This window comes from Podarcis erhardii (genome assembly GCF_964252035.2).
Source record: "Podarcis erhardii genome assembly, chromosome: 2".
Taxonomy (NCBI): Eukaryota; Metazoa; Chordata; class Lepidosauria; order Squamata; family Lacertidae; genus Podarcis; species Podarcis erhardii.
In genome coordinates this window covers 121073631-121099766 of record NC_138498.1, presented here as the reverse complement: position 1 = coordinate 121099766, position 26136 = coordinate 121073631, and the positions used below count along the sequence as shown (strand labels likewise).

At 50.1% G+C, this 26136-nt stretch overlaps 1 pseudogene across 1 annotated transcript in view; it reads left to right on the top strand.

Annotated features, from left to right (window-relative positions):
* The window catches only part of LOC309336988 (major histocompatibility complex class I-related gene protein-like), a 38396-nt pseudogene that overhangs the window by 9145 nt on the left and 3115 nt on the right, over positions 1 to 26136 (top strand). Inside the window, exons 2-5 of the transcript XR_014161659.1 lie at positions 11776 to 12065; positions 16984 to 17259; positions 21425 to 21700; positions 24632 to 24919. The product of XR_014161659.1 is annotated as a major histocompatibility complex class I-related gene protein-like (transcript). The remainder of the gene's footprint in view (positions 1 to 11775; positions 12066 to 16983; positions 17260 to 21424; positions 21701 to 24631; positions 24920 to 26136) is intronic.

Sequence of the window (26136 nt, the reverse complement as noted above, 5' to 3'; positions counted from 1 at the left end):
TCAGGGTTTCAAACACGCCTTGATCATAGTCGATAAACTCTCCTCCTGGGTAGAGGGATTTCCCTGCAAGAAACCCACCGCCTCTGTAGTGGCCAGGGCCCTCCTACAGGACATTATCCCTCGATTTGGGGTACCCCGTCGACTAGACAGCGACCGAGGAACCCATTTCACAGCTCAAATAGTACAACTGGTGGCCAAAGCCCTACAAATAAAATGGGACCTTCATACACCTTATCACCCACAGTCTTCAGGCCAAGTAGAGCGCATGAACCAGGAAGTTAAAACACAATTAGGAAAGCTATGCAAACTCACTGGACTGAAATGGGTAAACGCACTTCCACTAGTTCTCCACAATATACGGAGTGCCCCAACTGGACCATTGAAACTATCTCCATATGAACTTTTATTTGGGAGACCTCCTCCCATTTACAACACTTTATTTCCACTCTCAGAACTTGAACTAGGAGAAGCAGAGCTCACTAACTATGTTATTCAGCTCCAGACACAGCTACAACGTCTCCACCACTACGCGGCCATCGAAGGACAAAACCTGCCCATCGACGTCCAAGCCCACTCCTTCGAACCAGGCGATTGGATCCTTGTCAAGGTCTATCAGAAGGCACCCCTTCAACCAGCGTGGGAAGGCCCCTACCAAATCCTCCTGACATCGCCAACCGCCGTGAAAGTAGGTGAGAAACACTCATGGTTACATCACACCAGGTGTAAGTCATCGCCACCCCCCACGGAGACGGAGGAAGACGTCGGCGACGACTTCACCTTTTCGACCCCTCCCACTCCACCAACTTCATACATCGACGACGACGACGACCAACAGACCGGACCAGATCGGGGCCAGAATCGGGCCCAACAGACCGGACCAGATCGGGGCCGGAATCGGGCCCAACAGACCGGACCAGATCGGGGCCAGAATCGGGCCCAACAGACCGGACCAGATCGGGGCCAAAATCGGGCCCAACAGACCGGACCAGACACAGTTCCACCCAATTGGACATCCGAGATCGTCCCAGATCCCGACACTATTAAACTGCGCTTGAAACGCCTTTGACAGCTCCTTTGACAGCGCGCCTTTGACAGCTCCTTTGACAGCGCGCCTTTGACAGCTCCTTTGACAGCGCGCCTTTGACAGCTCCTTTGACAGCGCGCCTTTGACAGCTCCTTTGACAGCGCGCCTTTGACAGCTCCTTTGACAGCGCGCCTTTGACAGCTCCTTTGACAGCGCGCCTTTGACAGCTCCTTTGACAGCGCGCCTTTGACAGCTCCTTTGACAGCGCGCCTTTGACAGCTCCTTTGACAGCGCGCCTTTGACAGCTCCTTTGACAGCGCGCCTTTGACAGCTCCTTTGACAGCGCGCCTTTGACAGCTCCTTTGACAGCGCGCCTTTGACAGCTCCTTTGACAGCGCGCCTTTGACAGCTCCTTTGACAGCGCGCCTTTGACAGCTCCTTTGACAGCGCGCCTTTGACAGCTCCTTTGACAGCGCGCCTTTGACAGCTCCTTTGACAGCGCGCCTTTGACAGCTCCTTTGACAGCGCGCCTTTGACAGCTCCTTTGACAGCGCGCCTTTGACAGCTCCTTTGACAGCGCGCCTTTGACAGCTCCTTTGACAGCGCGCCTTTGACAGCTCCTTTGACAGCGCGCCTTTGACAGCTCCTTTGACAGCGCGCCTTTGACAGCTCCTTTGACAGCGCGCCTTTGACAGCTCCTTTGACAGCGCGCCTTTGACAGCTCCTTTGACAGCGCGCCTTTGACAGCTCCTTTGACAGCGCGCCTTTGACAGCTCCTTTGACAGCGCGCCTTTGACAGCTCCTTTGACAGCTCGACAGTCCTCTTGACGACGCGCTTTTGATAACTCTTCCCCTTTGACAATGCCTCGCCATTCCCTCACTTTGATTATGAACCTCTATTTCATCTCTATCGTTTATGGAACTTTGGCCCGATCTCCAGCTACACCCATGGATCATTGCACCGGATTAGATACGGATTACCATTTTATGGACTACCATAGAGTCGAAACCGGTGGGAAGTTAAATCCCGCACGAATGGGGGACTTTGACTTTTGCCTCCCAGAGTCCCGGACATTGTTACGCCATTCCTTGGTACCCCGGTTAACTGACAACGATTACTGGGAACTTTTCATCCGAGACAGATGTGTACATCGAATTGGGTCAGCAGCAGTTACCCTTGACCATTCCTACTACCGCCTCACCTGTAGGAACGGAACTCATTTCCTTTATGGCAACGGCGAACTCCTGAGGAACCCAAATTGGACCGAAGTCGAAAACGGAGGGGCCGTTTCATCTTACACCGACTCGACAAACCCCTCTGATAACTTCATTTTCGGATTCCAATGCCTCCTCATGACCCCAAAACCCCGAAAACCCCAACTACAAGGACTTTGCCTGAGAGGATTTTGCTGTCTCTGGAACCTTGGGGTCACCCACGACTGGAGAGGGGCAGAGTATTTAGAAGGGTGGTATCATCCGGCGCATCCCTCACGCTCTCCCACTTGGGATAACGTTGGTCCTCTGAGGTGCGGGGGCATAGCCAAGGACAGGCGACTCCTCAATACCACCGACCCACTTCATCCAGTCGGCACGGCACCTCGCCAGCTCGGCATAGATCCCGCCCTTCCGGGGGAGGATCTCCTATCCTCTTGGGAACAGAACTCTTACATCAAACTTCTTGGCCAGGTGGCTAAAGAAGCACCTTATCCGGAGTGCTGGATATGTGCACACGCACCCAGCCATCTCCAGCAAAGTCTTCCCCTTGTTCCGGTACCTGTGACCACTGAACAGTTCCGGTCCGGAGACGTCGCTTCTTGGAACTTGACTGCCCTGAACCTGACCCACCAATACCTCTACCTTACTGGCCCTACAAAGGGACCCCTGTGTCGCATTTTCACCGGAGAAGGGACTTTCATTGGGTCCAGCACCTGCACCTCCAACATAGAACTCTTACCCACCGGCCATGTCACCGTTACTGATATGACCGGATCCCACACATTCCCAAATCTCACCCTTGCTTGGACTGCCGTTATCGGACACCCTCCAACCTGGCAGCCTCAGCCCGCTGACTCCATGCTATTGCTTGCCTTTGCGTCCGGACGGATGGAATCCTACCTCAGCGGCCTATTCTGGATATGTGGCCATCGCGCATACACCTGGGTGAGCCCACATATGTCTGGTTCCTGCTTTGTCGGGTACATTGTCCCCGGTATAAGGGTAGTCCCACACCTACCCCCTGGAAGACAGAGGAATAAGAGAGAACAGAAGGAGCTGTCAGATCTGTCCGATGTCGCTGCTAATGGGGAGACTGTCGGTCGAGCACTCTTCCCCGCCTATGGGGCCGGCTCTAATCATGTGGACATCCTCCGGCTTACTGACATCCTTCTAAAGTTCATGCAAGAGGCAACCCAAATCACGGATTCTTTGATGTCAGAGCTGTCAGAGGTGAGACAACTTAGTTTACAGACCAGGATTGCGACGGACTTTCTCCTGTCCAGTCAAGGAGGGACATGTGCCCTAATAGGCACTGAGTGCTGTACATACGTGACTGATCAGACTCTGAATATCACCGGACATCTAAACAATATTCACGAACTGGCAGGAAAGCTGGATGAGATACGACATGAAGGACTGTCCGACATAGACTTATGGGGATGGTTACCCAAGCTCGGATGGCTCCGGCAGCTGCTTAAGGTGATATTGCTTACTGCCCTTATTATTGCCCTTTGCATCTCTGTGCTCTGCTGTGCTATACACTGTGTCTCTCCTTGCTGCTCTCTTCTCCGCTGTCCTGCTCCATCCACCCCTCTTACTCTCCGAGCCTACTCTCGTTCTCACAGCGCCCCCGTCTTCCCCGAATATGTGCAAATGAGACACCTGGGGGAAGGGGAGTACGAAATCACAGGGGTATAGGGTGCGGAGAAAGGATTTGCAAGTTCTTACAGAACTTTAATGCAAATCTATCTCCGAATGGGGGACTGATACGGAAGGAGGGGGGGGGGTACCTTTCCTCTCCACCTCCTCCTCCTCTGGAAAGCGGGCCCGAGGCGATGACCTCGACGGTGCCCAGTTCCTGAAACCCCCACACTGTCGCACAAGCACCACACTATACCCCTGCACCACACTCTACCCCTTGACCTTATGAAACAATATTCTTCCTTTCATATACGGGCGAAATAAGCCCTTCTTTTCTATGCTTTTCCTTCGCCCTATTTTATTCACGGGTTGACCGTGTCGAACTACATCCTCCATTGACTATAATGGCTGCGCCTCAGCCAATCAAGAGCGTGCATTCCCCTGCAGCAGCTAGCCCAGAGAGCTCTTGCACGCCTCATTTAACCTCCTGACGAGCTGATGACGGCTCCCCGCTGCGAGAACAATGGAACCGAAACCAGCGACCTCCAGCAACCTCGTAAAACTGTCAAAGTCAGGTTACAATGTATCCATTTGTTTCCGTTTCCAATATACAATATACACTTGGCCGGCGAGGCGGCCGAAACCTCCGGAAAATGATATAAAATCAGCCAAAGCTCCGATTTTATCCGTTTTGACATCATTCTACTCTCTCCCCTCTGGACTCCATGCTGCCGCCTCACTGCCATAATCCCCTGAGCGGCAGGTCACGTACTCAGGAAGACCCTAATCTGATCAAATCATTCCGTCAAGCCCTTTCTCCGGGCAATGCCAGGTGATGGGCGATGCATATCTCCGCCATTGTCTTGCCATCACCTGTACTCAGGAAACGTTTATGCATATTTCTTTCTTTCCGCTACCCCTACATTACGGAACTGCTGATCCATGCTACTTCTACGTTACGGAACTGCTGATCCATGCTACTTCTACGTTACGGAACTGCTGATCCATGCTACCCCTACATTACTGAACTGCTGATCTATGTAAACCCCCACCCACTGTACTGAAGTGCTGATCTGTGTAACCCCACCTTTCTGTGATGCATTCGTGACGTCTTCTGCACTGTATTCTGGGACTTGGAGGGAACTTTTAAAAGTTTATGTCGCCCCATTATCGGGGTTCAATGCCATTTTGAACCTGTTGCGCAATAAACTTTGGATCTCCGTTTATTGCTCCTGTCTCCGGCTGAGCTCATTTCTCCGCTAGGACCCGCGGACTCCGTCCGACGAGCCGGGTGGCAAGGGTAATTCCGCACCTGGATTTTTGCCGTAACAATACCAAGGACGTTTCTTATGCCATCTATTTGTTAGACTCCATACAGTATTGTATTTGTTAGCCTTTAAGGGGAAAGAAGACTCATTGCTGTTTCCACACGATATCAAGAACAGGAAAAAAATAATGTCTAAAGTCCTGTAAACTTTTTAAAAAGTCTGTGAAGAACAAAACATTTTCCTCCTGGCCGTTAATTGTTGTCGCCCACTGCACCTCCATAAATAAGAGAAAGGAGAGGGAGAAAAGTCTCCACAGAGGAGAGCAGGGGAGGAGAAGGAGCCTCAAGCCACCGAGGACTTTCTAAAACAAGACTAGCCCTTTGAATTGAACTCAGAACCAGTCAAACAGGCAGAGGGTCTTTTGGCCACGGTGAGATTTGGCCCTAAACGAGCTGTGACAGTGAAAATCCTGTCAGGTTTATCTTGTAGCAGCTGAAGCCTCCCTACTGTATTGGGAAAAACAACATATATTACAATAATCTTGTCAGGAGGTGAGCAGAACATGGATCCTTGTGGGAAGACATATCCCTGTCCAGAAAAACTGGATGGAGCAGGTGAAAAGTGAAGCTTAAGACATCTCTGAGGTGACTGAGCCCATTGAGTCCCCAAAGTGGGTCCTGGAGAGCCCCCCTCAAAACAGCCAGCCTCCTTCTTCACAGGGGCTCATCTTGCAACCACAAATTGTTGCTGTGAATAATGGCCAAGAAGAGAACGGACTCTGAGAGAGTCACTTTAACAGGGGAAGCAAGAAGAAGAGCCTGGGTGCTGGATCCGGCCAAAGCCCCTCGAGTCCAGCCTCCCATCCTCACAATGGCCGACTGGATGATGCCTCCTCTTCTGGGAAGCCCCAAAACAGGCCCTGAGCGCCAGAGCCCCACTCTGCCCTCCTCCTGGGGCTTCCAGAAAGGGGGATCCGGAAGCATGGCTGCCTCCAAAGGGGGAGCAAGAGCGGAGCCATCTTGGCTGGGGGGCATCCATAGCCCCCTCCTCCTCCTCCATGAATTAATCTCAACCTCTTCTAAAGGCATCCAGGAGATATTCTGCAGCAACAGAACAAAATGTGAACTATCTGTCACGTTTGTCGAAGTTTAGGACGGGGCGAATGGCATCTCCCTGAGCAGCATTTGTGCCTTGTTTGGGGAGGGAGGTTCAGTTTCTTGACCCTCATCCAGCCCATCACTGACTTTAGATGCTGGTCCAACTGCCCCACAGTCTCCCCCTTTCTGCAAATGATTATGGGGGCTGTTTTCTTCATATATGCTTTGAATATACTGTCACACAGCACCCCAGTCTCTGAGCTGGACAAGATTCCTTTTTTTTTAAATTTGTCTTTATTGATTTAAAATATCAGCTTACATATATGTTACAAATAGTTACAATAATAATAATAATAATAATAATAATTTATTATTTATACCCCGCCCATCTGGCTGAGTTTCCCCAGCCACTCTGGGCGGCTCCCAATCAGTATTAAAAACAATACAGCATTACATATTAAAAACATCCCTGAACAGGGCTGCCTTAAGATGTCTTCTGAACGTCAGGTAATTCTTTATCTCTTTGACATCTGATGGGAGGGCGTTCCACAGGGCGGGCGCCACTACCGAGAAGGCCCTCTGTCTGGTTCCCTGTAGCCTCACTTCTCGCAATGAGGGAACCGCCAGAAGGCCCTCGGCGCTGGATCTCAGTGTCCGGGCTGAACGATGGGGGTGGAGACGCTCCTTCAGGTATACAGGACCGAGGCCGTTTAGGGCTTTAAAGGTCAGCACCAACACTTTGAATCGTGCTCGGAAACGTACTGGGAGCCAATGCAGATCTCTCAGAACCGGTGTTATGTGGTCCCGGCGGCCACTCCCAGTCACCAGTCTAGCTGCCGCATTCTGGATTAATTGCAGTTTCCGGGTCACCTTCAAAGGTAGCCCCACGTAGAGCGCATTGCAGTAGTCCAAGCATGAGATAACTAGAGCATGCACCACTCTGGCGAGACAGTCCGCGGGGAGGTAGGGTCTTAGCCTGCATACCAGGTGGAGCTGGTAGACAGCTGCCCTGGACACAGAGTTAATCTGCGCCTCCATGGACAGCTGTGAGTCCAAAATGACTCCCAGGCTGCGCACCTGGTCCTTCAGGGGCACCGTTACCCCATTCAGGACCAGGGAATCCTCCACACCTGCCCGCCTCCTGTCCCCCAAAAACAGTACTTCTGTCTTGTCAGGATTCAACCTCAATCTGTTAGCCGCCATCCAACCTCCAACCGCCTCCAGGCACTCACACAGGGCCTTCACCGCCTTCACTGGTTCTGATTTAAAGGAGAGGTAGAGCTGGGTGTCATCTGCATACTGATGAACACCCAGTCCAAACCCCCTGATGATCTCTCCCAGCGGCTTCATATAGATATTAAAAAGCATGGGGGAGAGGACAGAACCCTGAGGCACCCCACAAGTGAGAGCCCAGGGGTCTGAACACTCACCCCCCACCACCACCTTCTGGACACGGCCCAGGAGGAAGGAGCGGAACCACTGTATAACAGTGCCCCCAGCTCCCAGCCCCTCTAGACGGTCCATAAGGATGTTATGGTCGATGGTGTCAAAGGCCGCTGAGAGATCCAGCAGAACTAGGAAACAGCTCTCACCTTTGTCCCTAGCCCGCCGGAGATCATCAACCAGCGCGACCAAGGCAGTTTCAGTCCCATGATGAGGCCTGAATCCCGATTGGAAGGGATCTAAATGGTCCGTTTCCTCCAGGCGTGCTTGGAGTTGTTCAGCAACCACCCGCTCAATCACCTTGCCCAAGAATGGCAGATTTGAGACTGGGCAATAGTTGGCCAAATTGGCCGGGTCTAAAGATGTTTTTTTAAGAAGCGGTTTAATGACCGCCTCTTTCAGCGGGTCTGGGAAGGCTCCCTCACAGAGGGAAGCATTCACCACCCCGCAGATCCCATCGCCCAGCCCTTCCCGGCTCGCTTTTATCAGCCAGGATGGGCAAGGATCAAAGAGACAGGTGGTCGGTTTCACTCGTCCAAGCAGCCTGTCCACATCCTCGGAGGTAACAGATTGGAATTGATCCCATGTAACAGGACCAGACAGAACTCTAGCACTCTCCCGCCCTGGCCCTGCTCCCACGGTGGAGTCTACCTCCTTCTGAATCTGAGCGATTTTATCTGCAAAAAACTTTGCAAAAGCATTGCAGGAGATCTTGGGGTCCCTACCAGGCCCCGGTGGTACAGGTGGTTCTGATAGATTGCGAACCACCTGAAAAAGTCTCCTGCTGCTGTTTTCTGCAGATGCAATGGAGGCGGTGAAGAAGGCCCTCTTCGCCGTCGCCATTGCCACTTGGTAGGCTCGACGTTGAGCTCTAACCCGTGTCCGGTCTGATTCAGAATGAGTTTTCCGCCACCGGCGCTCTAGCCGTCTCAACGATTGTTTCATCACCCTCAGCTCCGGGGAAAACCACGGGGCTGTCCGGGCTCCATGCAATCGGAGAGGGCGCTTCGGAGCCAGACAGTCAATAGCCCTGGTTAACTCCGCATTCCAGCGGGCCACCAGGGAATCAGCTGAAAGGCCATCAACTTGGGATAAAGCATCCCCTACCACTCTCTGGAAGCCAATTGGATCCATTAAGTGGCGGGGGCGGACCATCCGAATCGGTCCCACCTCCCTGCGGAGGGGAAGGGTTGCGGAGAAGTCCAGTTGCACCAGGAAGTGATCTGACCATGGCACTTCTTTTGTTTCGCTTTTAGTTAATGTCAGATCACCAGCATCCGTAGAGGTAAACACCAAGTCTAAGGCATGTCCGTGGCTATGAGTTGGGCCAGACTTATTCAGGGACAGCCCCATGGAGGCCATGCTTTCCACGAAGTCCCGAGCGGCCCCTTGTAAGGTCGTGTCGGCATGGATGTTAAAATCCCCCAGGACAACCAAGCTAGGTGTCTCCAGGAGCATATCCGCCACGACCTGAAGCAGCTCGGGCAGGGAATCCTTGGTGCAGTGGGGAGGTCGGTACACCAATAGGAATCCTGTACTGCCCCTATTGCCCAACTTCCAGAACATGCACTCAGAAAACTGGGTCTTCCCAATAGGGCGCCTGGTGCAGACTAATGACTTCCTAAAAATCACTGCAACCCCCCCTCCCCGCCCACATGACCTGGGTTGCTGTGCGTAAGAGAAACCTGGTGGGCAAGCAGCGGCAAGGACAGGCCCATCTGCTTCATCCAACCAAGTCTCTGTTACACATGCCAGATCAAATCCTCCATCCATGATCAAGTCATGGATGGCAGTGGTCTTATGAATCATTGACCTGGCATTGCACAGCAACACTTTCAGGTCATGTGGGTATCCCTTGCTGATTCTAGTATCCATCCGGTCAGGACCAGACCCGGAGGCAGGAATAGTCCTCAGACAACGACTAAACCTGCCTCCTCTGTAATGACATGGTCTGGTCTTAGCGTAACTCCTCCTCCTACCCGTGATCACTGAGATCGGTTGTCCCAGTGCATTCCCCTCTGTGGAACATGCCCCAGCCATTTTGTGGGCTGGGGCCCACTCCCCGGCAGCCCTGACCCCTCCCCCTAAGAACAAAATAACAACTTATACAAACAAACAAAACCAATAAAACAATACAAACAAAAAATGTAAAAATTACAAGAACATCAAAATAAAAAAATAATTCCCCAAACCCAACCAACCTTCCATCCCACCCCCACCCCCCACATACAAAAAATCCAAAAGAAATTTTTTTAAAACATTTTAAAAACACTCTGTGCCCCTCCTGCAGTAACACTGTCCTAGTGAGGCCTGTCAGGCCCCGCCCTGGGCCAGATGGTAAGTGGCAGGAAGGAGCAGGGCCCTCAGGCACTCACTCAGGGGAGTCCTCCTGGGCAGCAGGCAGCAAGCAGCACGCAGTCCTTGTGAGGCTTCAGGCCCCGCCCCAGGCCAGATGGTAAGTGGCAAGAGCAGGACCCTCAAGCACTCACTCAGGGGAGTCCTCCTGGGCAAACAAAACTAAACACAACAAAACAAAATTATAAAAGAAAAAAGATTAAAAAATAATAAAAATAAAAAGAGAGTTAACAATAAGAAATGAATAATGGTTATAACATTCTGTCTTATCTAATAAAGTCTTCTGAAATAAATTTCCAATCATTCAGATTGTACTTTTTTATTGTCTTAATTTTGTCGCAGTTTGTTTTATAACTTTTACTGTATATTCTTCTAGTATATTTATTCCATTTGTTTATTATATACAACTATCATTCAGTTCTGCTAGGATAATGTCTCTCTCTCTCTCTTTTTGGCATCAGACAAGGGGAAATAGGGATGATAGAGATCACGCAGCTTGGGAAATAGAGAACTCCCAAATAATTCTTTACCTTCCGACTTCACAGCCCCCCCCCCCTTAAGTCCAAAGCTTCCTTGTAGCTGGGCAAGGAGCGGCCACTACTTGTCTCTCTCCTGATTTCTTGGAAAAGGCAGCAGCTTCTGCGTGTGTCCCATGCTTAGCTCAGGTTTCAAGCGTTCAGGCTTCTGGCAGTGGGATGTGGGCCAAGCACTCTCTGGGCCAAGCACCCAGCCTTGGCTCAGGGCCTTCCAGAAGAGGCTGGGCAGCCCCCGGGTCTTGCTGGCTGGGCAAAGGGGGCCTCCCTGACCCCCAACTCCCCTGGGCCTGCAGACTTAAGAGGGTCCCAGGCAGGGGGAAAGAAACTCATGTTGGGGCCAGTAGGACGAGAGAAGGAAGCAGAGATATGTAGAGATATAAAATGCCCTTTTAAAAACCACATGGGGAAAGGAAATTGTGGCAAGCTGGTGGGCTCCGGCCTGTTTGTCAGTCTCCCAGCACCTGCAGCGCTTCTCTGTGTGGTCATTTCTCTCTCTCTCTCTCTCTCTCTCCCCCCGTTTTGACTTCAACCCTGAGGTTCAGCCCTAGTTGCAGCACTGAGCATTTCTTTACAAGGCACACAGTGAACCGCTGGAACCCCCTGCCACTAGATAGAGGGACACAGGAGAAGAGGTGGGCTGCTGGTTCACCCCAAAGGGGCCCATCGAGTCCAGCATGGCTGTCTCGCAGTGGCCACCCAGATGCCCCAGTAAGGAAGCATGCAAGGAGGACGGGAGGGACACCCAGCGAGTGGGATGCTCATGCATTTACTGCCTCTGACAGGGGAGGAAGAAGGGAGCCATCTTTGAAGTCATGCAAGGGCTTCTTAAAAACAGGACCCAGGAGGCTGCCCCGCACTGACAGCCACGAGTCCATCTCCCTGGGGATCTCACAGCCCCTCTCCCCAGTTTTGAGAGGGGGACATTCCCAGACCCCCCTGGAGATGCGAAAGAACCTGGGGTCTCCCAAGCAGCTTCTCTTCCACTGAGCCAAGGCTTCACCTTCTTGCGCCTCTCCAGGGAAGATGTTCTCTTGGACCCCCCCTCTACCTTCCCCACTCCCCTGGCAACCCCCCCTCCGCCCCCCCTGCAGGGCAGGACAGGAAGAGCTGCCGGGGGGGGGGCAGAGGGAGGGAGGGAGGGGGGAGGCGGCGTTTCCCAGCGAGGAGCTGCAATCACTTTCTCTTTCCCTCTCCAGCCTCGCTCCCAAACTTGCGCCTCGAGTTCTGCCTGGCGACAGGTGCCGCCATCTGCGCGCAGATTTCCGATTGGCGGAATATTACCCCGTTGCCCAATCCCGGCTCTCGCTGCTGCTGGTTCCGCGGGCGGGGCAGAGAGCGGGTCTCAGACAGTCGAAGGAGAAGGACGTCGCTGGAGTCAGAGGAGGAAAAGGAGCTTCGTTTTGGGGGGAGATGGGGGTCCTCCTTCGCTGCCCCCCCCTGATCCTGGGGGCGGCTGCCCTCCTGCTGCTGCTCCTGGACTGCGCAGGTGAGGACTGGGCTCGGGGGCGGGGGGAGAAAATCATTTGCACTAAGCCCCTTTGATGGGGGGGGGACACACACACGACTCTCTGTGAATTGCATTTCGCGGGCACTGAAAGGGTGATCGGGGAGTTTCTTGTCCGAAGTGGAGCCGGATCCCTTCCCAGACACCTGTTTCCCCGACTTGGGTCTTGTTTTGTGTGCCGCCCGGGGCAGGGGCCGCTTCACTCCTGGGCTCGAGGCTCAAGCAAAGAACAAGACAAAGCTGGAAGGGGTTGGCAGGATTCAGGGGGGGGAAAGGGACTCGCCTGTCCCGCCCCCCGCAGCTTCGGGGTGACTCTGGTTTGTGTGTGTGTGTGTGTGTGAGAGAGAGAGAGAGATACAGTTACAGAGTCTTCCCTCTTCTGTTTTTTACCTTCCCTCTTCTAACCCTCAGCCGCTCTTAAAAACTCAGCTAAAAACCATGGGGACCAGCCTGGGGGTGGGAGCTGGACGCGTGTAGAGCTGACTTCATTGCGGGGGAAACGTCTGAATAAGGGGTCCCCACCCGCAATTCCCAATGTTGTTTTGTTCAGGAGTTCCCTTTCACAGCCATATTCATAATCTGGTTCTCCTGCTTTACAATTGTAACTCCCCCACCCCCCCAAAAAAATTCCCTTCCTGTTGCCTGTCAAAAATGTAGGTTTTGTAAATTATGCAGGGGGCTCCTCTGTGCCATTTTTGTACAGTCCCTTTCACTACGTTGTGTACACTTTGTATCTGAAGAAGTGTGCATGCACACAAAAGCTTATACCCAGAACAAACTTAGTTGGTCTCTAAGGTGCTACTGGACAATATTTTAATTTCGACTGCGTCAGACCAACACGGCTACCTACTTGGATCTTTATTGTAAATAGCTTTTGTGGTTCTCTAATGGAAAATGGTATGAATATAATACTATCTTTAGTTTAAAACTTGCTTCTTGCATAAAAATTCTCAATGTAACTTAAAAGCTTTAAGAACTAAAGAGCAAGACCTGTTATTTCTCTCTTGAACCCTCTCCATATGGGGGGGGGGCTGCCCCCTCACTGTGCTACAGGGCTGGGCAAAGGGTGGTGGAGACCACTGGTTCCTTCAGATTCCTCCTCATTTTGGGGTCTCACGTGTGACTCATTTTGTGGCTCTTTGTCTCCCGACCACTGAGCAGAACTGCCTGTGTTGTTTAGCCAGATGCCACAACCAGAGGCAGCCTTGCTCTGAGCTCTTGTGGTCTGAAGTGGGGGGAGCCCCTGCCCTGGGAGGGGAGGGTCTTAGAAGTGGATCCCATTTGATCTTGCCTGAAAGGAAACCAAGCCGGAGGGAGGTAGCAGAGTCCACACACCATCACGGCGTATGTAATTCAAGCAAACTCATCTTGCAGGTTTACGCTTCCTTGAACTTTGTTTTCCACAGTGGATCTCCCTCAGCAGGTGGAAGATTCTCCTTCCTTGGAGATTTGTTAGCAGAGGTTGTAAGGCCATCTGTCATGGATGCTGCAGTCAAGATGCCAGCATCGCAGGGGGGCTGGACCCTCAGAGTCCTGTCTATAATTTTTATTTCCTAGTTGTTTTGAGATGAATCACTGGCCAAACTCAAGCGGGCTTCTTCCTCCTTGAGGGTGAAGTTGTCCAAAGCGCATTCAAGACAATTTTCACAGGATCCTCAAGGACCACCTCTTTCTCTATGAACCTACCCGGACCCTGAGATCATCTTCTGAGGCCCTCCTTCCTGTGCCTCCTGTCTAAAGCAATGTGAGAACAGGGCCTTCTGTGCAGTGGCTCCCCGTCTGGAAGGCTCTCTCCAGGGAAGTTCGCTTGGCACCTTCATTATACACCTGTTGGACTAAGTCAGGCAAAAACATTCCCTTTTAACCAGGCCTTTGATTGATTTGATTGACATCCTTTTAAAAGTGTGGGGTTTTGGGGAGGGGGCGTGTTGGCTTTTTTATTATTGAATATTTTGTGGTTTTGTATTCTGATTTTGTTCTGTGAACTACCCTGAGACCTCCAGGTATAGGGCAGTATATAAATTCAATATATAATAATAATTATACGTCCCATTTCTGCTACCTGAGGCAAAACAGGAATAGCCTTCTCTTCCCCTTTTAGCACTGTGCCCCTCTACCTTCCGCCAGGGAAATGCCCCATCTCCCGCTGAACTCGAGTTTTCTGTCGGGGGGGTGTTCTGGTGGGGCAGAAGCCCCGGGTATGATGCTGAAAGCCTTTGATCAGCTCCCTCCCTCCCCAAGTCTTTGTGAGCTGTTTCTGTGGGTCTCGGATAATCTCTAGGCAGAGAATGGGACAGGTGTTGGAAGGAAGGCCTCGTCTTTACGCCCAAATCTGTGAGGCCTTTCTTGGTACTGACAGAGTCATCTTTTAAAATTGAGTTTATATCCCCACCTTCCTCCCAAAGGAGCCCAGGGTGGGAATTAAGGGGCTGCAGCTGTCTTGGGGGGCCCTCTATGTGGGGCTCATCCTGTACCCTGTACAGCGGTGTCCCTAGAGAAGTACCATGGAGCCTTGGCTCTTTCCTCCTGCGCAAAGGAGGCACAAAGCCCCCTTGGTACACATTCACTGTGACTTGGGAAGAGGGTTAAGGAGTGTGGGGAGTGAGCAGAAACAGCAAAATATGCTGATGGACGTCAACAAAAGTTACCGTATTTTTTGCTCCATAAGACTCACTTTTTTCCCTCCTAAAAAGTAAGGGGAAATGTGTGTGCGTCTTATGGAACGAATGCAGGCTGCGCAGCTATCCCATAAGCCAGAACAGCAAGAGGGATCGCTTCTGGGATAACAAGAGGGCTTCTGGGATAGCAATGCAAAGCCTCTTCAGGGTAGTGGGAAAAACGCTCCCCCTGCCCTGAAGAGGCTTTGCGTGGCTGTTTGATCCCTCTTGCTCTTCTGGCTTCTGGGATGCAGAATATTTTTTTTCTTGTTTTCCCCTCCAAAAATTAGGTGTGTCTTATGGTCTGGTGTGTCTTATAGAGCGAAAAATACTGTGATTGCTTCTGATGGGGATCTGCTGTGGAGACTCATTAGGCCCCCTGGTGGCCAGAGCTCTGTGCCCCTTCCTGTGTTCGACCTCGTGAAGGGGCAAGTGTGGGGAAAGGGGATGTGGGGCCACATGTTGAGACCTGACCCCAGAGTTGCTTTTGCCCTCCTGCCCCTGCTATCCCCGGGGGGCCTTCTTTCTCAAGTGGGGAACTCGCTCTGTGGGTGGCAGCTCAGACCATTGAAAGATTGCAACACTGAACCATTTAAGCATCAATTCTCAAAAGAGGATCAAGGAAAGATCTCAGAAATTACAGGCCAATTAACTTGACATCTCCCTGGAAAACTGGTGGAAATTGCAGGAAACTAGCAACTGGAATGCATTTCGCTTGAAGGACTTCAACTGTATGCTGGAATCACACCAATTACATATGCAGAAGGCAGAGAGCTCTCTTTGTGCAAGGTTTTCCCAGTACCGAAAGAGCTTTGAAGCGATAAACAACTACCTGACATTCAGAAGACATCTTAAGGCAGCCCTGTTCAGGGAAGTTTTTAACGTGTGATATTTTATTGTATTTTTGCTTTCTATGGAAGCCGCCCAGAGTGGCTGGGGAGGCCCAGGAAGATGGATGGGGTATAAATAATAAATTATTATTATTATTATTATTATTATTATTATTATTATTTGAAGCTCTCTGCCTTGCAAAAGAGACTCTGGCAGGTTCTCACAGGATCTTATGCGGTTCTCCTCAGTTCCCGGGAGATCTTGCCAAAGCCTCCCAGAGCCCAGGAAGCAAGACCCAGGTCAGAGCTGTTCAGTGCATGGCTCCAGAAGGTCAGATGGTGGGGCAGCTCCAAGGGAGTGGCTGAACTAGGCCCGTTTCTGCAGATATGAGCCATCCCAGTCAGGGCAGACAACTCTGAGCTCCCTGGACCAGTGTTCTGACCCAGGAGGAGGCAGCTTCCTGTTCTCCCAATATATGGATTTTGCTTAGTCTGGTCTCCCCTCCATCCACTTCCCAGACCTGATCCTGCTTAGCTTCCGTTCGGTGCCTGCATCCTGAGCCTTCAGACCATGTTGTGGGAGCTCTCATCAGCCTGGCGCTTGCAAGTGGGGGGCAATTCCTGCCCCCTTGGCAAAAGGGAGGGACTGGCCTCTCTCTATCTCACATGGAGCCTCAGCAGAGACATGCAGGGATTTAGTGCTGCCTGGCAGAGCTTTTTCTCGCCCTCTGCTCCATGGGATATTGTTGTTGTTACTTGTATTTATGTCCTCTGCCCTTTTCAACTCTCTGATTCTTAGGCTCCCTCTGCTCTGCCTCCTCTGTGTTTAAGGGCAGGTCTACAAACTCTCCCAAACCCTGCTGAACTTTGGATCTCCTAATTTATTTATTCTCCCCCCCCCCAAAAAAAATTATTCATTTTATAACACAACAACACAAACAGAAAAACAGACAATACAAACAAATTCTTGTCTTATCCTTATTTTTTCTAAACATTGTTATGTGAGCTTCCCCAAGTCCCCCGTATCTGATTTTCACTTTACCTCATCTTTAGCAGTTTACATATATCATAATTTTAACCATTTTTTAAATCACACTTAATTTTACCATAAAAATCTTGACATTTTATCCCTTACAAGTAATACTATTTTAAAAGACACTATGTTCTACTTCTAACCCTACAGCCTATATCCACTTCCATTAGCATATTTTTCCAAATATTCTTTAAACTTCTTCCAATCTTCTTCCACCGTCTCATCTCTCCGGTCTCGGAGTCTCCCAGTCAGTTCGGCAAGTTCCATGTAGTCCATGGATCTCCTAATTTAGGGCTGCTGCCTGTAATACAGCAGGATTAGGGTGCCTCCTTCATCTGCAGGACCCCTAACTCTCTGCCCCCTTTTCTCTTCCTTTCCAGGCTCCACTTCTCACTCCCTGCGCTACTTTGCCACAGCCGTGTCTGAGCCTGGCCAGGGGCTGCCCCAGTTCATTGCTGTGGGGTACGTGGATGACCAGCAATTTGTTCAGTATGACAGTGACACCAAGGAGTATCTGTCCCTAGTTCCCTGGATGAAGAAGGCGGAGATGGAGGATCCTCAGTACCAGGAAAGGAACAACCAGAACTTTCAGGGCTCTGAGCTGTCATTCAGGGTGAATCTGCAGACTCTGCAGAATCGCTACAACCAGAGCGGAGGTGAGTGGAAGGCAGGAGAGGAACAGAGTCACGCCTCTTCCCCCCCCCCATAACATTTCCTCCAAGGGCCAGAATTGCAGGGAGGGGGCTGCTGGGAGGAAAGGAAATGGAGGGTGGGGGTCTCCACCAGGGCAGAGGCATCTCCCCTTCCCTTAATGAAGGTCTTAATGGGGGCTGGGATGGTGTGGGATGGGGGGGACAGAGAACTAGACTTGGAGGGGAGAGACCCCCCCCCCCAGTATGACCCTCTCTGGACCTGCACATCCTACCAAGGAAATGTCTCCATTGTCTGCCCTTCCTTCCATGCTGGGCTTGGCTCAGGCCTTCTGAGGTGGGAATCTGTCTAGTTCATTTTCCTCTGGGAGGGGAAGATCCTGAGGCTGAGACAAGCAAGCCTTGAGTTCTGGTCCTGCTTAAGGAGAAGCCAGCTGCCCAGACTGAGGTGCTGATTGGCTGGCCCTTCTGACCATCACCAAGCCCCTCCCACTCCCTGGCACAGTGTTGAAAGAGAAGCCTTTTTAAGGAACACAAATGGACTGGGTTTTGGGGGGGTCAGAGTGGCAAATACATGAAGTGGGGGGTGGACCAGAGCCCCCAAGGCTCCCACACCTCCAGCATTCATTATACATCTGTATTTACTTTAATCTCTTAATGGTCTACACTTAGGGAAGAGTAGCAGGACCCTTTAGAAAGGTCTTTCACCCCCTTTGTCCAGTTATGACAATTTCTGCCACACTCCTCCCCCGCCCCCTGCCCCATCCAGCCTTGGAACTGTGAAGACAGGAATCATTTAAACTTAGTAAAAGCTAGTAGACATCCAGCAAAAGCCTCTTGGCACACATTTTTGTTTTTAAAACTTCCTTCTGAAATGAGTCAGAAGATGTTAGTCCTTTTGAGACGTTAGTTGTGTGAAAGGAGCCAGCATGCTGGAAGGGTGGGGGGAGGCAGTTTAGCCCCAAAGTTGAGTGACTCCCCCCTCTAATTGCAATTTTGGAGCAGAACTTGGAGCAGAACTTCAGAAGTGGGAGCCTCTGCTGGGTCTGGAGGGAGATCTCTCTGATTTTGCACCTTTACCTTCCAGGCTTCTCCACTTCCTCACTTCCTAAGCAGGTTTCCTGCTTCAGGATTTTACCCCTGCCCCTAACAGCATCAAAAGCACTTAAAACAATAACTGAAGTAGAGGGGTAGAAAGGTGGGTGAGATTGACGGATGTCAGATTCACCCTCCTGCCCCTTTTGGCCCATGGGGGCAATCCTGATCAGGATCTGACCCTGAAGAGATTCCCCACCTGTGACACAGAATAATGGAGGTGGAAGGAGCCTTGCCAAAGGGGTCAGCCTGAGTGTGTCCAGAGCCCTCTGGGGCCTTCGTTGGCCTTGTCAGGCTTGCAAGGAAGAAACCCAGGGGGTCAGCTGAGACCAAGCCAGCGCTGCAAGGGGCAGGTCTGCTTTTCTTGCAGTGGGATCAGGCCTGGCCTGGCCTTGCAGGCTTCCTCTTGGGCTCCTGCGAATTCTGCTTCTCCCCCTTTTAAAAATGGGGATTGGGCCCCTCCCGAGCCCCTGCACCTATCCATGGAAAATGCCCCATAAATGTCACCAAGGGGCGCCTCTCGATTCCTGATCATTTCTTGCAATTTCCTAGCTCAGAAAATCCCCCAAAATTGGGGGGCCACTTCAAAGGTGCCACGGACAGCCCCGGAAATGTTATCTGATTCTATTTAACATCAATGTTGAAGGTACAGGTGTATCAGGATTGATCCCACTTAACATCTTGAGGAAACGGGAGGGGAGTGAGCTTCATTCATAAAATGAGGGAGAAAGCAATTTATGCTGAAGAAGCAATGAGACAAAGCAACTTCCCTCCAAGCAAAAGCTCCATATCCAGACCAGCTGGTGGGGTTTGTGGTTTGGTTTGTTGTTTTCGTACGCCAACCACAAACCATTGAGTACATAGAAATAACTATATCACCTTTGTTGTTTGCATAGGCCAACCACAAACCATTGTTTGAGTGCATAAAAATAACTCTATCACCTTGGGACATGGCATTGTAGAAGATACTGATTCTTATTATTATTAAATATGTTGAGTAGTTCTAGAGGGAGGACTCCAAAGTAGCTCTGTTACAATCATTCTACTTCCCAGAGGGAGCAATTTCCCTTCTCTTCCCCCTGCACACCTTTCTGGGGCTTCTACCAGCCCCACCCCACCCCCCAGCTGATTTGTGGGGAAGGAGATGGGGAGAAAGCCCCAGTTGTGTAAGTAAGATTTGGTTTTTAGACTAGCTGTGTTAGCTGAATCCAGACCAGAAAAGCAGGATTTCTGTTGAGAGAGGCTTCTGTAATGCAAGACATTCTGTACCCAAACTCAATTCAGCTGTAAGCCAAGGGCTCCTGAGATGAAAGGGGAAGCCTAAATCAGAAGTGAGAGCAACCTGGTGTCCTCTGGGACAGCCTCTCCTCCATTGCTGAGCTCCCTCAGGCTACACAAAGAGCAACAGAACTCTGCATGGCCAGGAGCAACCATTACCATTTCCCATCCTGTCTTGGGGTGCCTGACGTAGCTTCTCTCCATGGTTTTGTGGTGGGAAATCAAAATGGCTGTCTGCTGTCCCTGCTGACTGGCCTAGAGGAGACAGGGCTGGGGTCCTCAGCACCCATGGGCCCTGCCAGGGGTCTGGGGTCTCAGCGGGTGCCGGGTGATGCCACCTGCCAAGCGAAAACACCAGATCAATGCTTCAGATACTGGAATTGAAGAGCAGATTTAAAAGTCACGAGCATTAGCATATATAAGAACATCCTCCAGTTATGTGGTCTGAATGAGAGCAGAATAATCTATATTTCCATTCAAACCAGTTGTGACTGAAGTAACAGAGGTCAAAATTTATCCATGGCACCTCTTTCCACAGCAATAAATGGGATGTACTGAATCTTTGAGCTGCCTTCCAATAAAGTCAGTTGATTCCACTCCCATTTGACTCCCAGATCCGTTTGAAAACCAAGACGCAGCTTCCTGCATTCAATCGGAAGCCACATTGGAAATTTGGCTTCCAAAGAACGTTTGCAAACCGGAACACTTACTTCTGGGTTTGCGGTGTTCGGGAGCCAAGCCGATTGACATCCAAGGAACCAGTGTATAAGGATCGTGTGTTCACTGATGAAGGATTTATTTGGTGGACATTGACTGGCTAATGAAAACCAGCTCTTCTTTTATTATCAATCGACTGAAGGTTTTATCAAAGTATTTATAATATGTAGCTTCCATAAAAGTGTAACAAGATAGTATGCAACCTAGAAAGTTAAAATAAAATCAGGAAAAATCCATAAAATGTACATAAAACATCAGCAAACACTATTTATTTATTTATTTATTTATTTATTTATTTATTTATTTATATGTTGTTGTTGTTTGTTTTGAAGATTTGGCGGTAGCCCCCTGGGGTGGGCAGGAGGGTGCAGGGACCCACCATCTTTGACAAGGGCAGCCTGGCTTCTGCTGAGAAGGAGGGCCATTTTGAAGTGGGGCAAACCCCCCTTGTGGCTTCCCTTTCCCTCCCAGGCTTTGAGGAAACTTCTCTTTTCCAAAGGCCCTTCCATGACTTTCCTCCTTTTAGGGAAAAGGTCCTTGATATGGAGAAGCTGGGGGGAGAGAGATGGAGGGGAAGAGGAGACCTGCTCTCTTTAAAGGGCCCCCCATGTGTGGGTGTCCCCCTTTCTAGGGGGGTGGGGGGCAGCTGAGGCATCTCTCCAAAAGGGGCAAGATCCAGAGGAGCAGAGCTGGGGGGAAAGATGGACAGACTGACCTCTGACCCCGCAAGGGATGCCCCTGTTGGACAGGATGGGAAACCCCACCCCTCCCCCGCCTCCAGGGAGTTGGGAGAATCCACTAGGAATTGGGGGGGGGGAGAAAGTGTGAGGCGATGAGAGAGAGGAGGGCAATTAAAGGGGGGCTTTATAGGCTCAGCATTGTAGCGTTTCCCTCAGGGAACGTGTTATGCGGATGAGCCTTCAGAAAGATACAATGCTGGTTGATTTTTCCCCCCTCTGACTGCTGCCTCTTCCCTGAGTCTCAGGCAAATAAATCCTTTTTCCTGGGCTCTTTTGCTGATGGGGGGGAGGGGCTTTTCTGACCCCCCCTTGACCTCCTGGGCCTCTTCTGGTCCTTCCAGGGATCCACACCATTCAGGAGATGGTTGGCTGTGAGCTGAGGTCAGACGGGCGCAAAGGAGGGCATAGACAGTACAGCTACGACGGGAGGGACTTCCTCGCCTTTGACAAGGAGACCCTCACCTGGACGGCAGCCGAGACGGAGGCCCAAGTGAGCAAGAGGAAGTGGGATGCTGACTTGGCCCTGAACCAGTACCAGAAGGCCTACCTGGAGGAGGAATGCATTGCGTGGCTGCAGAGATACCTGGAGTACGGGAAGGAGACTCTGCTGAGGACAGGTGAGGGGGGCAGGGGGAGGGGAGGGGGCTCAGTGGGGCAGTTTCCCTACAAATTTCCCTCCCCCCCTTAACAATCTTCCTTTCTGGACCAAACAGCAAACACTTTTCTTGGTGGGGGAGGCAGAAAGAAGTTTGGGGCTCTGGGAGGAGAAAAGGGGGTCACTTCAGAGTATGATTTGGGGGGGAGATGCTTAAAAACAGCCCCCCCATGCCCCTTTGGCTAGAATAAGGGAGGCAAAAGACAAACAGGAGGAGGGGACAAAGAAACAGCAGGGAAGGGGCCAGGAAAGCAAAATGCATTTTAAATTAACTAAAAAAATAAAATTGAAATGGACAGATTTGAGGCGGGATACAGAAAAACCTTTTGCCTTTACACTTGGGTAGGGGAAAGTGGGGGAGATTGATGCAGAAAAATCCACTCTCATATTTTATGTACCAAAATGAGTCAAATAATTAAAAAAATTGCTTTATGCATGGCATAAATTAATTATAATTAATATTATAATAGCAATCAAAAGAACCATTCAAGTTAGAAGATAATGAGAATATAATGACTTGAGTAAAAAAAATGGGTTTTGTATCATTCTGCTCCACCTACAGGGCACTTTGATACAGTGCATGAGAATGGCAATTATTTACAAAAAAAAAATTAAAAAAACAATTTTTATTGTGAGAGATCATAATCAGCCCTTTAGAAAGTATAAGATCTCACATTTGGTAGTCAAAAAATAGTAATTTAAACAAAATTCTTATAATTTAAACAAAATGCTTATTGCACATTATATCCACTGAAGTTAAAAGAAAAAGTATAGAGATGATGTTCGAGATGTGTCCTTTGAGAAATTTGGTTTTGGCAAAACAACATCCTTGAAATCAACGCTTGCCTTATCTTCTACATTGGGGAAGAAAAACATACAAGATCCTGGATATTTCCTCAGATATGACACTTGATAATCGGTCATATTATATTTAGAAATGACTTTAGCCACATAGTCAACAACAGTTTTTTTCTTTTCAAATTTCATAGGTAGGAAATTAGAGATTTCATGCAAACTTGTATATTGGGGCACTATTGTACATGAGCGGGGCACTTTTAGAGTGTATCAAAGTGCCCCAATGGACATTTTCAAAAAACTAACAATTTCTAATAAAACCACTGAACTTATTTAAAAAATCACGTGTAATCCTGATTACTGAGTGGGATAATTTACCTTTGGTATTTTTAAATCTTAACTAAACAATGAAAAACAGCATTGGAACACTTTTACATTTCACGTAATTTTTTAGTTGGCCCCGCTAAAAAGTATTTAAAAATTAATTAATTAACCTTTTTTTAAATAGAAAATGTGGCTCCCTCACTAAGTCTGTAGGTTATCCACTCATGGCCTAGAAGCAGAAATCCTGCACATGGTGAGAGAGTATGGAAATTCCCTCCTCTACCTTCTAATATTTTTTATTTGTGAGGAATAGTACTTTTTCCCATGGGGAACATTCACAAGTATCATCTTCCCCAACCCCGTGCCTTGAAATGGTACAGTCCACTCTTCTGCCTTCAAGAATCTGGCACAATGTTTTGACTGGCTTTCTTCCTGTCTCTCTCTGTTAGCTTTGCTCATATTAACATAAATTTAAAATGACATAATTCTAGCACCCTCCATTTTTGAGGACTGACACATACATATTAGCCGTGCTTAGAGAGATCTGAGCAAATTCATCTATGGGGGCCTGGTGATAATTCACCCCAGAGACACTGAGCATATTTGTTGAGGTTGAGGATTTCACCCCAAAAGCCACATTGAAGCATTTTCAAGGGTGACAACGTGCAAAGGAGGCTGGGAATCATCCTCTTTAGGATGGATGTTCTCTTGAGGACAGGTGAGGGGTTGGATGGGGTGGGAGGTCTTGTTTTGGGTTTCTGTGGGGAAAGGGCTTGACCTTCCTTCCTTCCTGCTCCCCCCAGCAGAGTCACATCCCATGCTAGACCCGAGTTAACCAGTCCAGGCACTGCAAAGTGGGTGGGATCCTGGAACAGCCCCTTCAGACAACAGCTACCCAGGGAGCCAGTTTTTGAACAAGGGTTACATTCTGAGGATTGTGCCTAAAGCTAAAATTGTGTATAGTCAAAAGACATTGGATTCAAGGGCGATTGGGTTGCCAAAGTCCTTCTTCCCCAGACGCCCGCCTCCTCCTTTTGGTTTTTAGAATATTTTTGGCAACTGCGTAAAGCTGTATGTGCACAAGTTTAATGTGCGCAAGTTGCTGGCTTACTGGGCCTCCTGGTCTGCCCTTTCCACTCCAGGGGAGGCTGCTGTGGAGAAGGGAGATGGGCCCTTTCCAACCTCCAGGGACCCTTTCAGGGCAGGCGGGAGAACCAGAAAGGAGCTCTGTCTTTCCCAGGGCTCTTGGCTTTGTTCACTAACTATGGAGCTGGAAAGTCCCGGAGAGCAGCGAGTCCAGCATTTCTTCCCCCTCAAGAGAGGAACCAGGATCAGCCTGAGCTGCCCTCAGTTCATGACTTGCAACTTGGAAGGATCTGAATGAATCCCACCATTGGGGACCGGGTGGAATTTGCCCCTCAGCCTAGAGGCAGCTCACTGGGACAATCTTGGAACCACAAGTAGTCATTGTTGAGTAGTGTTAGAGCTTTTCAAGATGATAAATTTAATTTGTACCAATCCTCCCCCCCAAAGGAGTCTGCTTTGGCAAACAAAGGATAAAACATCTAAAAATAGTTCCAGCATAGACACTGACTGGGGTAGATGCCAAGGCAGGTTGAGGAATCCCATTTATTTGCAGTTCTTTTAAATTTCTGCAGATGTGAGATTCTGACTAGGTTGCCCCTTGGGTCCCTGCTCCTCTGCTCTTAAAAAATACAGGATTCCTTCTGCTGTGGATGTCTCTCTGTTAACCGCAATGTGGCCCTTTTTGCAGAGGCTCCGGTGGTGAAGGTGACCAGGAAGGCAGACTATGACGGCTTGGAGACCCTCGTTTGCCAAGTCCACGGCTTCTACCCCAAGGAGATTGAGGCCAACTGGGTGAAGGACGGGGAGGTCTGGCAGGAGGGCACCCTCCGAGGATTGGTCGCCCCCAACTCGGACGGGACCTACTATCTCTTGCTCAGCGTCCAGATCGACCCCGAGGAGAGGGAGCGCTTCCGGTGCCGCGTGGAGCATGACAGCCTGGAGAAGCCTCTGGACGTGGCCTGGGAGAAGGAGCCTGGTGAGAGACAGACAGACAGACAGACAGACAGGAGGGGAAGGGGTGGGCTCTGGGAGGGGGATTTCCACCCAACTCCTCCCTTCAGCAGCAGCACAGCTCAGATGGGAAACCCCAGTTGGATCCTGTCTTTGTCTCTGGAGGGAAGCAGCTGAATCAGAATCTGTAGATGCCTTTTCTGACAAGTGTCTCATAGGCCTTAAACTCAAATTGGATGTTATAGGTAAAAACTGTTATAGGTAAAAAACCTTCTTGCCTTTAAGCCTAAGTAGTTGTGATGTCAAAGAATGTGGGCACATATTTTACTTCTTCAAAATCAAACTTACAATCACTACAACTGAAAAAGGGGCAATGAACTTAAAAGAGGGAGTCCCAGACTGACTGTACTTCACAGTGAAAAAGATTCTCACTCGCTCCTCCTCACAACTGTGACAAAAACTGATATTCATCCCTACTCAGCCCAAACACCCGCACACCGCTGGGAAGAGCAAGAAAGGTTTTTTTTAATAACAAAGCTCATCCCACAGACACACCGCCAGGGAAGCTGCGCCTGCAGGAAGTCAAGCAGAATGTCTAGCAGCCAAACTCTCTCTTCCCCAGCAGGAGGACATGAACGCACATCCCCACCCACACCCCAGACTCTCCTTCTCACAGACGGGCAAGCGAGAATTATGGAAGCGGCCCTTGAGCCAAAGACTCACCCAGGCAGGGGAGAGGGGACCAGGGCTCACTCACTAGCGCTACGGACTTCAGAGATTCCACCCAAACAAAAAAACCTGGACATTTTGCCTCATTTAAAAAATTTGTCTGGACAGACATTTTAAGTCTGAAAAAGAGGACATGTCTAGGAAAAACCAGACGTATGGCAACCCTGCACAAGATGCTTTTTCCTAAGGGTTTGTGTCTTCCCTGAAGGCCTGTAATGCTGGGCTCTGGGGGGTCTCAGAGGGGAGGGAATCCCTTCCTCTCAGGTCCGGACAGGGAAGGCTGAAGCGCCTGAGCAGGAGGAGACCTGCTTTAAGTCTTGAGTCTGTGATGAAACAGGTCTGCCTGTCAACTGTCTTCCTTAAATGAATTGGTTATTTTGAAGACCTCTAATGCTGGACTCTGGTGGAAAAAAACTCCCTTGTATCGGGGCCACTACAGAGAGGACCTTGGCCTGTCAGGAGAGAGAGAGAGGGCCTGCTTTGCACATGTAAAATCCTCCCGGGCTCATAGCT